This window comes from Blennius ocellaris, assembly GCF_963422515.1.
Source record: "Blennius ocellaris genome assembly, chromosome: 3".
Classification (NCBI taxonomy): domain Eukaryota; kingdom Metazoa; phylum Chordata; class Actinopteri; order Blenniiformes; family Blenniidae; genus Blennius; species Blennius ocellaris.
The window spans coordinates 28,665,603-28,679,220 of NC_137652.1; the positions used below are offsets into that span (position 1 = coordinate 28,665,603).

The 13,618-nt window shown below is 43.6% G+C and overlaps 2 long non-coding RNA genes across 2 annotated transcripts in view; both read right to left on the reverse strand.

The window, feature by feature from the left end:
• Positions 1-5,598: 5,598 nt before the first annotated feature.
• Positions 5,599-9,637, reverse strand: LOC308147174. The gene is made up of 3 exons (XR_013937144.1): positions 9,469-9,637; positions 6,172-6,913; positions 5,599-5,792 (listed from the first exon to the last, which is right to left on the reverse strand). It is a non-coding gene; the product is annotated as an uncharacterized lncRNA (long non-coding RNA).
• A 1,860-nt stretch (positions 9,638-11,497) lies between these two features.
• The window catches only part of LOC308128704, a 10,922-nt gene continuing 8,801 nt past the window's right edge, over positions 11,498-13,618 (reverse strand). Inside the window, exons 2-4 of the long non-coding RNA XR_013936583.1 lie at positions 12,817-12,916; positions 12,074-12,185; positions 11,498-11,566 (exon numbers count right to left, since the gene is read on the reverse strand). This is a non-coding gene — a long non-coding RNA (uncharacterized lncRNA). The remainder of the gene's footprint in view (positions 11,567-12,073; positions 12,186-12,816; positions 12,917-13,618) is intronic.

The following is a 13,618-nucleotide window of genomic DNA, read 5'->3' on the forward strand; positions in this document are numbered from 1 at the left end:
GGTCACCAAATGTACTTTTTTGCATTCAACTCACAGTTTTGACGAAAATAGAGAATGTTGTCTGAAATCAAATCCTTGAGAAGAATCTCGCAGTGGATGAAGTCTTTCAGAGAATCGCTGTCGCGTGTGTCACAATCGCTGGAGGGTGAAGAACTGGAAATCGAACTGGAACCTGGAGAGAAACAAGTGACTGCCAACGCTGAACGAAGCTGATCCGGACTGAAAGGAAAAGGCCAAATGGCTTCTATTTATCTGCTGTATGTCCTTTGATGTGTCCTTTGAGGGCCTCAAGGGGCGGGGCCTCGTGGGGGAGGAGCCTCGTGGAGGATATCAAAGGACCTTATCCTTTGATCTTCTCCAGTTTTTTAAAGAGCCATTTATGACACATCAAAGGACAGACAGCAGATAGAACCCGTTTGGCCTTTTCCTTTCAGTCCGGATCAGCTTCGTTCAGCGTTGGCAGTCACTTGTTTCTCTCCAGGTTCCAGTTCGATTTCCAGTTCTTCACCCTCCAGCGATTGTGACACACGCGACAGCGATTCTCTGAAAGACTTCATCCACTGCGAGATTCTTCTCAAGGATTTGATTTCAGACAACATTCTCTATTTCCGTCAAAACTGTGAGTTGAATGCAAAAAAGTACATTTGTTGACCTTACCAATTGTCAATTTTGTGTGAAAAATTGACAATATTTTATTCTAAATATTTGCTGCAGATTGTCGTGACAACACGATGAACAACTTGATGGTCCCACCACAGCTTCCAGAGATGGAGACCGGAGAGGGGAATGTGCTTCACGGAGTGGTCCAGATTTTGAATGTAAGTTGTTATTAAATACAAGTAATTCTAGTAGAACCACGTAATTTTGGAAGTAAATGAAATGAGAGGAAGATTGAAGACCATAATAACGTTTTCTACGGTTACTGAGGCAAAAATTTAATTGAGCAGGTCTAATGATGGTCTTTGCTTGTGTTTTACAGTACATTAGTGGCGCTCCCACTATTAACAGACAGACCCTCGCGGCGGAGGTGATGGGAGTTGCAGCGATGTTCTTGAAAAATCTGAATGACGAGCAGGAGAAAATCGATGCTCTGGAAAAAGAGCTGAAGGAGGTGGAGAATGGCAAGGAAAGAACAAGCCATGAGTTTCCCTCGGTGCAAGAAGATTTCTTTCCAGAAGTGAAGGCTTCACCTGAAGAAAACCACCTGGAGGAGTTGGACCTTGCAGAGTCTGTCAACAGGTATTTGTCCTCACGTCGTCTCTCTGATGATTTTGAGTCTTTTAAACAAACAGACCAATACAATAGATGCTAAGTGTTACAAATGTTCAACATCATTGTGCTTTTGCAAGCTGTGTAATGATTGTTTATTTTCCATTGTGAACTCTTGCAGCAAACACGTGGTGGAGTGTGACGGTTGCAGCTCTGAGGAAGATGAATATATTCAACCACTTTTCGCCAGCATCACCTTCAGTGACGAAAAGACTTCAAATGACGAAAACCACCTGGAGGAGTTGGACCATTCAGAGACTGTCAACAGGTATTTGTCACAACTTTCTCTCTCTGATGATTTTGTGTCTTTTAAACAAACAAACAAACAAGCAAATCAATGAAATAGCTGGTAAATGTTAAACATATTTAGCATAATTGTGCTTTTGCAAGCTGTTGAGTGTAATGATTGTTTATCTTCCACTGTGAACTCTTGCAGCAAACACGTGGTGGAGTGTGATGATTGCAGCTCTGATGAAGAGGAATATATTCAGCCACTTTTCTCCAGCATCACCTTCACTGAAGAAAAGTCTTTAACCAACGAAAAGCACCTGGAGGAGTTGGACCTTGCAGAGTCTGTCAACAGGTATTTGTCAAAACTTCCTTTCTCTGATGATTTGGTCTTTTAAAACAGACCAGTACAATATCTGCTAAGTGTTACAAATATTCAACATCATTGTGCTTTTACAAGCTGTTGATTGTAATGACCTGTAATGTTTATCTTTCTGATGATTGCAGCTCTGAGGAGGATGAATATATTGAGCCACTTCTTGCCAGCATCACCAGGTCCAACAGCAACCAGGTGGTGGAGTACGAGAATTGCAGCTCTTACGAATATGACTATGTTCAGCCTCTTTTCTCCAGCATCACCTTCACTGAAGAAAAGACTTCAACCAATGAAAAGCACCTGGAGGAGTTGGACATTGCAGAGATTGTCAACAGGTATTTTGTTCAAACTTTATCTCTGATGATTTTGAGTCTTTTTAAACACACCACCAAATGAAATAACTGCTCAATGTTACACGTATTTAACATAATTGTGCTTGTGCAAGCTCTTCAGTGTAATGATTGTTTATCTTCCACTGTGATCTCTTACAGCAACCATGTGGTGGAGTGTGACGATTGCAGCTCTGAGGAAGAGGAATATATTCAGCCACTTTTCTCCAGCATCACCTTCACTGAAGAAAAGGCTTCAAACGACGAAAAGCACCTGGAGGAGTTAGACATTGCAGAGACTGTCAACAGGTATTTGTCACAACTCCCTTTTTCTGATAATTTGGTCTTTTAAAACAGACCCAATGATGAGTTGGATGCTAAGTGTTACACATATTTAACATCATTGTGCTTTTGCAAGCTGTTGAGTGTAATGACCTGTAATGTTTATCTTTCTGATGATTGCAGCTCTGAGGAGGATGAATATATTGAGCCACTTCTTGCCAGCATCACCAGGTCCAACAGCAACCAGGTGGTGGAGAGCAACAATTGCAGCTCTTACGAATATGACTATGTTCAGCCTCTTTTCTCCAGCATCACCTTCACTGAAGAAAAGACTTCAAACGACGAAGAGCGCCTGGAGGAGTTGGACATTGCAGAGACTGTCAACAGGTATTTTGTTCAAACTTTATCTCTGATGATTTTGAGTCTTTTTAAACAAACAGACCAATGAAATAGCTGCAAAGTGTTACAAATATTCAACATCATTGTGCTTTTGCAAGCTGTTCAGTGTAATGATTGTTAATCTTACAATGTGAAATCTTACAGCAAACCCCTGGAGGAGTGCGACAGCTGCAGTTCTTATGAATTTGACTATATTGAGCCACTACTTGCCAGCATCACCTGGCCCGGATGCAAATATTGGTCCAAATATAGTCAGTCTGACCTGAACAAGCAGGACCAGGCCCCGGCACAACAAGTCTCACAACAACCTTCAGCCTCTGTCAACAGGTATTTGTCCAAACTCTACCACTCTGAGGAGTTTTAGTATTTCAAGAAAAAAGACGAATTGAACTGAAACTAACAATTTTCCTTCTTGCTTACTAAAGATCACCACAACCTAATAAAGAGGAGACAAAGGTCACCACTTCTGACTGCTCCTCCAACCCGACGGAAAACAACCAGCCCAACAATAATCCAAGTAAGCACCTCAATGACAAGACAAGCTGTTATTCATCATTGAAAAGTGACTGGATCGGTTGGATGGGCTTTATTTTACATCTAGTTAATTGGAGAGCTGCACTAACCTTGGTTGATAGGCTGTTTAACCAGCATTGTTTAACACAAAACACATTTTGTTTTTCAGATTTGGGGCAAGGAAAGAAGTTTGTGACCAGAAGACAAGAGAAGAAAGCAAAACAACAGAAGAAGAGAAGAGCTTCACGATGGTGAACCAGAGACGCCATTTTCTGGGAGCCTGTTGTTTGTTTTCTGTTACTCAAGCATGTAAATAAAACCCAATTTTGTTTGACAACATGGAATGTCTCATTTGTAATTTGATGTCTTTGGGAGATATTTTCAGCTTCCCTCTGCTTCATTATTCACATTTATACACATTTTGACCCGGGGGGGTGGGGGGGTGGCCGTGTTGTGTGTGTTTCAAATGTGATGTGACTCTTGCTGTGGTATGGCTGATAGACACATCCAATATCCCCCCACCCCTGATGTGTTTCTCTAGGACAGTGTTTTTCAACCACTGTGTCGCAGCACAGTGGCGTTCCGCGAGATATAGTCAGGTGTGCCGTGGGAAATTATCCAATTTCACATTTTTTTTCGAAAAAAACATTTGTGTTGCAGAGTAATCATGTATTAATACTCTTCACCAATAGATGGCAGCACAGAACGTTGCTGGTAAAATCAAAACTTAACAGACGTCAGACAGACTGATCTAGATCAGTGTTTTTCAACCTTTTTGAGCCAAGGCACACTTTTTTCTTTGGAAAAATCTGGAGGCACACCACCACCCGAATATGTTAAAATCTGAAACTCTGTGGCCTCTATTAACAATATAAAGTCGTTCTCATCAAAGTTTTATCAACAGGAATCAATTAATTACAGAAAAAAGTATTTCCCAATGTCTTTTTTAATAGTGACTCCCTCAGTGTGAAACCTGGACCTGATGGATGAAGAGCTGAGATCCTGGTTCACATTCTTCCTTTTCTAAAACTTCTCCATCACTGTCACTGACACAGTACTTTGATACAAGATGGTAGCAGGAGGTGGAGATTAACCACACTGACGTCTGTCACTTTACATTTCACCGGCAAAGTTATGTGCTGCCATCTAGTGGTGAAGAGTATTTATACATGATTACTCTGCAACACACTGCTCTCACAGCTGACAGCGGCTGTGAGAGCAAATGATTTTTAGAAAAAAATGTGAAATTGGACAATTTCCCACGGCACACCTGACTAGATCTCGCGGAACAGAGGAACTCAAAACTGTTGTTAGAGGGCCCTAACACTGCCGTTAGAGGGCCCTCATTCTGCTGTTAGCGAGCCCCAACACTGCCGTCTGCTAATTATCGTGCCTCAGTTAAAGTATTTGTGTATCATAGTTAAAGCAGTATATTTATATCAGCGTTAGAGATATGGCTAATAGAAGATGCACTGGGTTCTTTCTGACTAGCTAATAGATCTCATTCAGGATTACGTCATATCCTCCCGCGTGCAAAGCACCATGATATTCTTTATGGTCTGGGTGCTGAAGATGGCAGACGTGCTGCTAAAATCACAACCACCTGTGATGAAACGGGCAATTTAGGAGAGTCAGGAGTCGCATGACGCTCTTTCGAGACCTTATTTATACACACATACATGGCAGTGAGTACCACAGGGTATCCCACAATGCACCTTGGCAGAATTCCGTAATGCCATCGTGACTATATTCTATTAGGCCCCATCAACTGCAGGGAGGGTTAAGCCACAGTGATGCCCTGTGCGAAGGCCATTTTCCCTTCTCACTGAACTAAACTAAGACTTTGTAACACATGCATTCAATATATGTGTGTGTGTGTGTGTGTGTGTGTGTGTGTGTGTGTGTGTGTGTGTGTGTGTGTGTGTGTGTGTGTGTGTGTGTGTGTGTGTGTGTGTATATATGTGCCCCTTGAAAAAATGGACCATGTGAGGTTGAAGCTAAAGCTGAAGCCTGCGGGGCCCCTGTCCCCCTGTACTGCTCTGTTGTAAGAAGCAGTTTTCTTTCTTTTTTTGTTGTTGTACAACAAACAACCCTGTAATGAAACTCTTGTCTTGCGATCGTAGGTTAAAAATGGGATGCTTAAATAAGAGAATATTATATGGTTTAATCAACTAAGAAAGATAAAGTCACAGACCGTTCATAGAAAGAGTTTAATTAAATGTGTAAAAGACATAAACAATACTTTTCTTAGTTCTTTAACTTCATCGGGGTTTATTTAGTTTATGAGTGGGGTTAATCTTCATTTATAGGTGAAATAGGTGTTGTAGTCAAGAAATGTCACATTTGATTGGTCGACAATCATCAACTTGGTCAAAAAGGTTGTGACAATAAAGAGCCTTCTGTTATGGCCGACAGCCGGTGCGTGGGGCTTGAACCCAGAAGCAGACCAGGAAGCAGAGCAGGTGCAATTAGCAGTGGTTTTATTGTAAACCAGGACTGGGGAGAAGAGGAAGTGGAGACTCCAGGATGCAGAGTACGCAGGCGGAAGAACGGCAGCAGGGAGGTGCTGCACGGCGAGGAGGCTGGCCGAGGACGCTTGGAGAGGGGGTTGTGGAATGCCTTCACTCCTGTTACTCCTCCAAGAGACATAATCTTCTGGCACCGGACCCGCCTCCCTGCAGGGTTTAAGATGTGGGAGCAATCAATCAGTTGATTACCTGCAGGAGCGTCAATGAAGGCGAATCCGGTGCTGGAGCGAGGTGTGGATCCTCACACCTTCTGACCACATCAAACAAAAGGGACATAACATCCCCAACCTGAAGCATGGCAGTGGCATCATCATGTAACAGGGATGCTTTTAAACAGCTGATCCTGTGAGACCCGTTGAGGTGGATGTTAAATAATAATAATAATTATAATAATAATAATAATAATAATAATAATAATGTGGTGAAGTTACCCTCTGGATGGAGAAACTATGGACGACTGCTCATAAAAACATTTTCAGAGACTCACAATGCCATTTTTTCATAAACTGATTCTGATTGATGCTTTGTAAATTAGAATGTGTTGAAGTGGTGTCAGGCCACCTGCTGACCTCAGGAGATAAATGCACTGATTGTCTGCACATGGTGATGACAGGGATGGACTCTCAAGTGTGGTTTCAGAGGTCAGGCGCTTCATGTGCAAGTACAGTTACAAGAAAGTTAAGACACTGTGTACAATGTAGATTGAAAAAAATGAACAAAGAAAATAAGCAAATCAATTAAAATCTGTATTCAAAAAAGCACAAAGACAACATATGAAAAGGTTTTCTCAATCCTGCTCGACTTTCCTGGAGGAATCACACTGTTTATTGTTTGATATTTTAACGTCAGCTGAGTTTAATACCGTTCACGTGCTCGAGCTATTAAGCCATTTTCAGTGTCCTTATGGCCGTGACGGACAGGAAGCAGTGCATGACCCCAGCGCCGATGTCGTACATGATGAGCAGCAGCGTCACACACCAAGAATACGCCTGGAAGACAAAACAACACCTCTTACACTTCAATGTAGTGCAAGTGTCCATATCATTTGTTCTGTTTGTATGGGACAAGTATGAAAACTGTACAGATTAAAGCAATGCCACTTGTTTGCAGTAGGTGGTGGTGTTGAGTCAGTCAGAACGACGGTCATTTTATTGTCTGGCTCAATTCAGCACATTGAAAGGAGTCGTCACCTGGTATTGTCACAAGTCCACAACTGACTTCTAATTCTAATTCTTAAAAATGATTGGGGAAAAGCAATCAGACATAAAGCTCGTTCTGTCCTTTTTTATACTGCAACTTCCCCTCACGAGAGGACATGTGAGGTTTTAACTGCTCCGGCTGTCCGGGGCGTGTTGATCGGCTGCAGGAGCTGTCAATCATGACCATGGGGTTCAAAGTTCATACGCGGCTAATGGCTAGAGGCTAAAATATCTGTAAAACTATCATGAAGCCATCTACAAACATTCACACCACCGAGCAACGCAACCCAGAGATTTAAAATGAAATACAGGGGGAAAAAAACAAACTACAAAGTTTTCAAACACTAAGAGAAAAATACAAACTGGAAAAGGGTGATTTTTTTTTAGATACCTACAACTACGCCACTACTTCCTTAAAGAAACTGATGGAGACAATACAGATACACAACTCAATGAAATAGTACAGTTGATCATGCAAATATATCCATCATTTCAAAATTGTATCAAGGAGTTGCAGCGGGCAAGGGAACCTCCACCACCTACATTAAAGAGAGATGGGAAAAGGAGTTGTGTCATGCAATAACCACGGAACAGTGGAACAATATGTGTAAGACTGTGATGTCAACATCATGCTCTGCGGACTGGCGTGAATTTAGCTGGAAAAAGCTGGTTCGTTTTTTCATTACTCCAAAACTGAAATCCTATCAAACAACATCTACCCAACTATGTTGGAGGTCCTGTGGTGGCTCTGAGGCACACCACTATCATATTTTTTGGAACTGTCCTAAAATTCAAACATATTGGGGAAAATATTTGGAAATTCATACAAGAAATTCTCAGTCTACAGATCCCATTCACTTGTATGACACTCTATTTAGGTGACATACCAGAAACAATTACGGGAACTGATAGATATCTGTTGAAAATTTGTACTGCAGCAGCAAAAAAAGCCATCACTGGCAAATGGTTACAAGTCGACCCTCCCACACTGGTATAATTGGCTTGAAATCATTAAGGACATTACATGAGATGGAAAGGTTGACTTTTGTTTGAAGATTGCAGACTGATATTTACTCTGTAAAATGGACAAAATGGACAGTGTGTCCGAACAAATAATTGCTATCATGTATAGATAACTGATGTATGCTGGCACCTCATTACCCATTTACTTTCCATAGCGGTTCATTACAACAGATACAAGATTACTGTTACATGAATGCTGCTTAAATGCTGATCAATGTTTATAGCTGAAAACTTTGCTGTAACTGTTATGTGGAAAACTGTTCAATAAAAATTGTGTATAAAATTTTTTTAATGAAATACAGGGTCAAATAACATGTGGGGGTCAAAGGTATACTAGTCCTGAGGATTTTGTTTAATAAACTTTCAAATCAATGTGACTTATACTTATAGTCCAGTGCGACTGACATGTTTTTTTTTTCCTCTTCATGATGTATTTTGTGACTGTGTGACGTTGTCCTCCGGAGTGACTGATAATCCAGAAAATGTGCTATATTATTAACGTGTGAATAGACCCTGGTGGGTCCAATTCTGGTTACAACCAAGAGCCCAAACAAAAAATCTCAGCTGATTTTCAGGCAAGTTTCAACTGAGATCCAAATCCAATGTACATGTTTCAACAAGGAAACGGGAGATTTCGGGGTGGTGACTCCTTTAAAGTCAAATTACAGAGTTAAAATAAAAGATGGCTGGAACCTCTTTGGGAAAATTACAAATCAGAAAACACTATGGAGACAACCAGTAAAACCTCTCGTGCAAATAAAAACATTACAATGCATTCAGAATTGTGGAAAAACTCGGGATGGGGCCCATCCGATCCAGTATCGGTATCGGGTTCCAATATGAATGTAATAAGCTTCATCTGTGCTTCTGCTGAAATCAGTCCAGTGTTTCTGTCCCGGCTGCTCTGCTCGCTGCAAAATGTGGACTGGATTTCCTGAACGGAGGCGGGGTCTCAATGAAAAAACCTGGATCGGTGCATCCCTAGTAAAAACCATAACTTCAGCAAGAGCTTTGTAAGGGCTGGGAAAATGTTTGAACAACATTACAACATGGTTATGCTAACATTATATAATAATAAAAATGAATCTGTTCACACTTGGGATTTTTGATGTTAACGTTGTGGAACTCCGAAGAAATCAAGAGAAACTCGTTATTTACAAAGCGAGTGAAAATCTATTGGCATGTCAGCATCTTTCTGAAGTCTGACACCAACAACTGTTGAATATTGTTTCAAAAAGCTTTCAAAAAGATCTTCTGACATATTCTTAAAGAACTGAGACCGAGGAAGAGGACCGGAGGGACAGCTGGACGACAACACTGACCTTGATTTGCTCTGGGGGACACTGGTATACGAGGGCTTGTGGTGGAAAATCCTCATCAGACGGGTTCACACACACAACTTCCTCTTGCAGGTGAGTGATGCTGTAGCAGTAGAGGCCGAAAGCCAGCAGCGCCACCAGCAGGGCGATCACATGACTGCAGGCACAGCATTGAACCTGTCAGGTTCACAGTGAGCATCCATCAGTGTGATACCGCCACTTCACCAAAGCCCACATTTCCAGCTGACTGAACATCTGGAGAGATGACTGAGAACGTCTGTGCACCAGCGCCTCTCATCCACCTGATGGAGCTTGAGAGGAGCGACAAAGAGAAAAAAAACAAACTGGCCACAATACCGCGGTCCACGCGTGGCTTCATGGTCGAAAAGACAGGAAACTGAACTGCCGCCATACGTGTGTGAGCTTACTGATGCACATGAACTTCTTATCTTCTTAATACGTTGTGTCATATTGTATACTTATGTCTCATATTGGGTGTGTGTGTGTGTTATAAATAAATATATACAACATACATAAATATATATTATTATATATATATACACACACACCTCTCTTCCTCTCTCACAAACCCACTCTCTACCTCACACCACCTCCCACTCCCTGATTCAGGTCTGTTCTTCCCGATTACCCAAATCAAGTTTGTAACTCTGCAGAGTCTATCTCTCTGTCCTACCCTCTCCAACCTCCCTCCCCTCATCCACCCTCTCCACATCCTCTCCTCTCCACTCCTCTCCACACTCCTCTCCTCACCTCCCACACACACCAACACCACCAACCACCACACCACACCACTCCTCACCACTCCTCTCCCACTCCTCACCAACGCACACCACACCACCATCCTCTCCTCACCACTCCTCTCCTCTCCCTCTCCCCTCCTCTCCTCTCCTCTCCACTCCTCTCCTCTCCACTCCTCATCCTCTCCTCTCCACACCACCCACACCTCACCACACCACTCCTCTCCCTCTCCACTCCCTCTCCTCTCCACTCCTCATCCTCTCCTCTCCTCAACCACACCTCTCCTCCACCCACACCACACTCCACTCCACTCCTCTCCACTCCCCTCCCCTCCTCTCCTCTCCTCTCCTCTCCTCTCCTCTCCACTCCTCACCTCTCCTCTCCACTCCCACCTCATCCTCTCCTCTCCACTCCTCTCCTCTCCCCTCCTCTCCTCTCCTCTCCACTCCTCTCCTCTCCACTCCTCCTCCTCTCCTCTCCTCTCCACTCCTCATCCTCTCCTCTCCTCTCCACTCCTCTCCTCTCCTCTCCACTCCTCTCCTCTCCTCTCCTCCCCTCCCCTCTCACCTAACCCTCCTCTCCTCTCCTCTCTTCTATCCTCTCCTCTCCTCTCCTCTCCCCTCCCCTCCCCTCCTCTCCTCTCCTCTCCTCTCCTCTCCTCTCCTCTCCTCCCCTTCCCCTCCCCCCCTCTCCTCCCCTCTCCTCTCCCCTCTCCTCTCCCCTACCCTCCTCTCCTCTCCTTTCCTCTCCTCCCCTCCCTTCCCCCTCTCCTCTCCTCTCCTCTCCTCTCCTCTCCTCACCTCACCTCTCCATTTCTTCCTGTTAGAGGGAGTTTTTCTTTCCACAGTCACAATAAACCTGCTGCTCATGTGGATCCGTTGGGTTTTTCTCTTTTCTCTGTTAAAAGCTCCTGGAAATCACTGTGTTTGTATTTGGTGCTATATAAATAAATTCCAATTGAATTGTGTACTTTCTACCTGCTATTTTTTGTTGTGACCATATTTCTTACAATTTCTTGTTTTTCTATACTTCTACTCCAATTATGTCTTCACTGCTGCAACATATGGAATTTCCCTGATGTAGAACTAATAAATGACATAAGATGTGATAGAATCAGACTTTGTCTTCACCGCTCTGATCCACATCACTGTGACGCAAAGGTGTGTAACTCTTCTCGTCACCAAATCGGAAACAATTACAAGATGGAGTTTACACTACATATAAACAAAAATCTCTTGATTGCAAACAAAGCAGGTTTGAATAACTTCACTGTGTTTTATCTTACCAATATTACTCCTTGGATTTCTTTCGTGGCCATGGTGAAGGAGCCGCCAGCAATAATCTGCATCTCACACACAACACACACACACACACACACACACACACACACACACACACACACACACACACACACACACACACACACACACAGTTATTAAAAAACACATTTTATCTCTGCCCGTGAATATACCTGATATCATTTCACTTCAACCTCTAATATTTAACTCTTGTGTGGTTTACTGGCTCTGTTACGGACTTTGTGCACCTCTGTGGTGTGACTGAAATGTGGAATTGGAGAAAACATGTTGAGTTGTAAGAAAAGCACTCAGAAGATTTTTCTGGTTGCATTAGATTTATAGAACGAAGGCTTATCAAGATGAAACTGAAACAAAAGCTCAAATAAAACAGAAGTAAAATTATAAAACAAATAGTGGAGAAATAAGCAGCATTAATCAATGACTCGCAGCCTTTTTTTCTCTGGTAAAATATCACTTTTGTCCACATGGTGGTGTAGTGAGTCACTCTCACAAGTGAGGGAGCTGAAGTGTTTGGTACACGTGGTACACACCAGGATTCCTAAGACGAGCGTGAGGATGAAGAGCTTTGGGGGATTCTGGATTGTGTAGGCGAAGCATGATGACAGCACCCACCTGGATCACCCCCAGCAAGATGGTCACCACCTGCAGAGACATGCAGAAACACCCTCACCATCATCACTTTGACTCGTGAACTCAGAGTGACTCGTGAACTCGGAGCGACTCGTAAACTCGGAGCAACTCATGAACTCGAAGCAACTCATGAACTCAGAGCGACTCGTGAACTTGGAGCAACTCATGAACTGAGAGAGACTCGTGAACTCAGAGTGACTCATGAACTCAGAGCGACTCGTGAACTCGGAGAGACTTGTCAACTCAGAGCAACTCATGAACTCAGAGAGACTTGTGAATTCGGAGCGACTCGTGAAGTCGGAGCGACTTGTGAACTCGGAGCAACTCGTGAACTCATAGAGACTCGTGAACTCGGTGAGACTCGTGAACTCGGAGGGACTCGTGGACTCAGAGTAACTCATGGACTCAGAGCAACTCGTCAACTCAGAGCAACCTGTGAACTCGGAGCGACTCATGAACTCAGAGAGACTCGTGAACTCGGAGCGACTCGTGAACTCGGAGCGACTCGTGAACTCAGAGCGACTCGTGAACTCAGAGAGACTCGTGAACTCGGAGCGACTCGTGAACTCAGAGCGACTCGTGAACTGGGAGTAACTCGTGAACTGGGAGTAACTCGTTAACTCAGAGCGACTGGTAAACTCACCGCAGCACTCTCAATGTCGAGCCAGTCAGCAGGACTGCGCAGCCTGAGCGCGGCGGCTGGCCCCGCCCTTTCAGAGGCCATTCTGTCGCTCGCCAGCAACCTGCAGCACAAATGTGAAAATTGTGAAAAGAACAAGCCTGCATGCTCCGAAGTGAGGAGAGCAGATCAATCTCAGACTAAAGCAGAGTCTGCAGGTTTATGCCTCGCTCACATATGCTCCTGCTGCTTTTGACCATCTGACTTGTATGAAGCGTCAACAAAGAGAAGAAGCACTTCAAAATCTGTTGCGTTGGAGAAGATCCAGGACCAGCATGAAGCTCCAGTAGGGGTCAAGCCCTTCTCTCTATCATTGTTCCACTTCATTGTTCCAGACGCTTCTGTAAACATGATTATTCTGATAAGAACTGCTTTCAATCTGTCTTTATTCCTGCTGGGCTAGAAATTGCAGCTGCTTGACTAAATGAAGCGTTTGAACATGGACGTCTTCTGGCTCAGTGAAGCTGTGAGGCCTTATTACAGAAAACTGTGCGCCTGACCATTATTCCGGCCTGACATTGACCTTGACCCTGACCCTGACCCCTGACCATGACCCTGACCTTGACCCTGACCTTGACCCTGCCATTAGAGGGAGAGTCTGAGATCTCTAACTCACAAACAGTTAATGATATTCACTTGAACCCCACAGTCCTGTTGGTATGATGAATCTACAATAAACAGTCAAACAGGAAAGTTCATCATTTGGACTTTTGGAGGAGGAGGGAGGGGCAGATGAAGATGCACGAGGCTCTTTGGGGTTCATAAT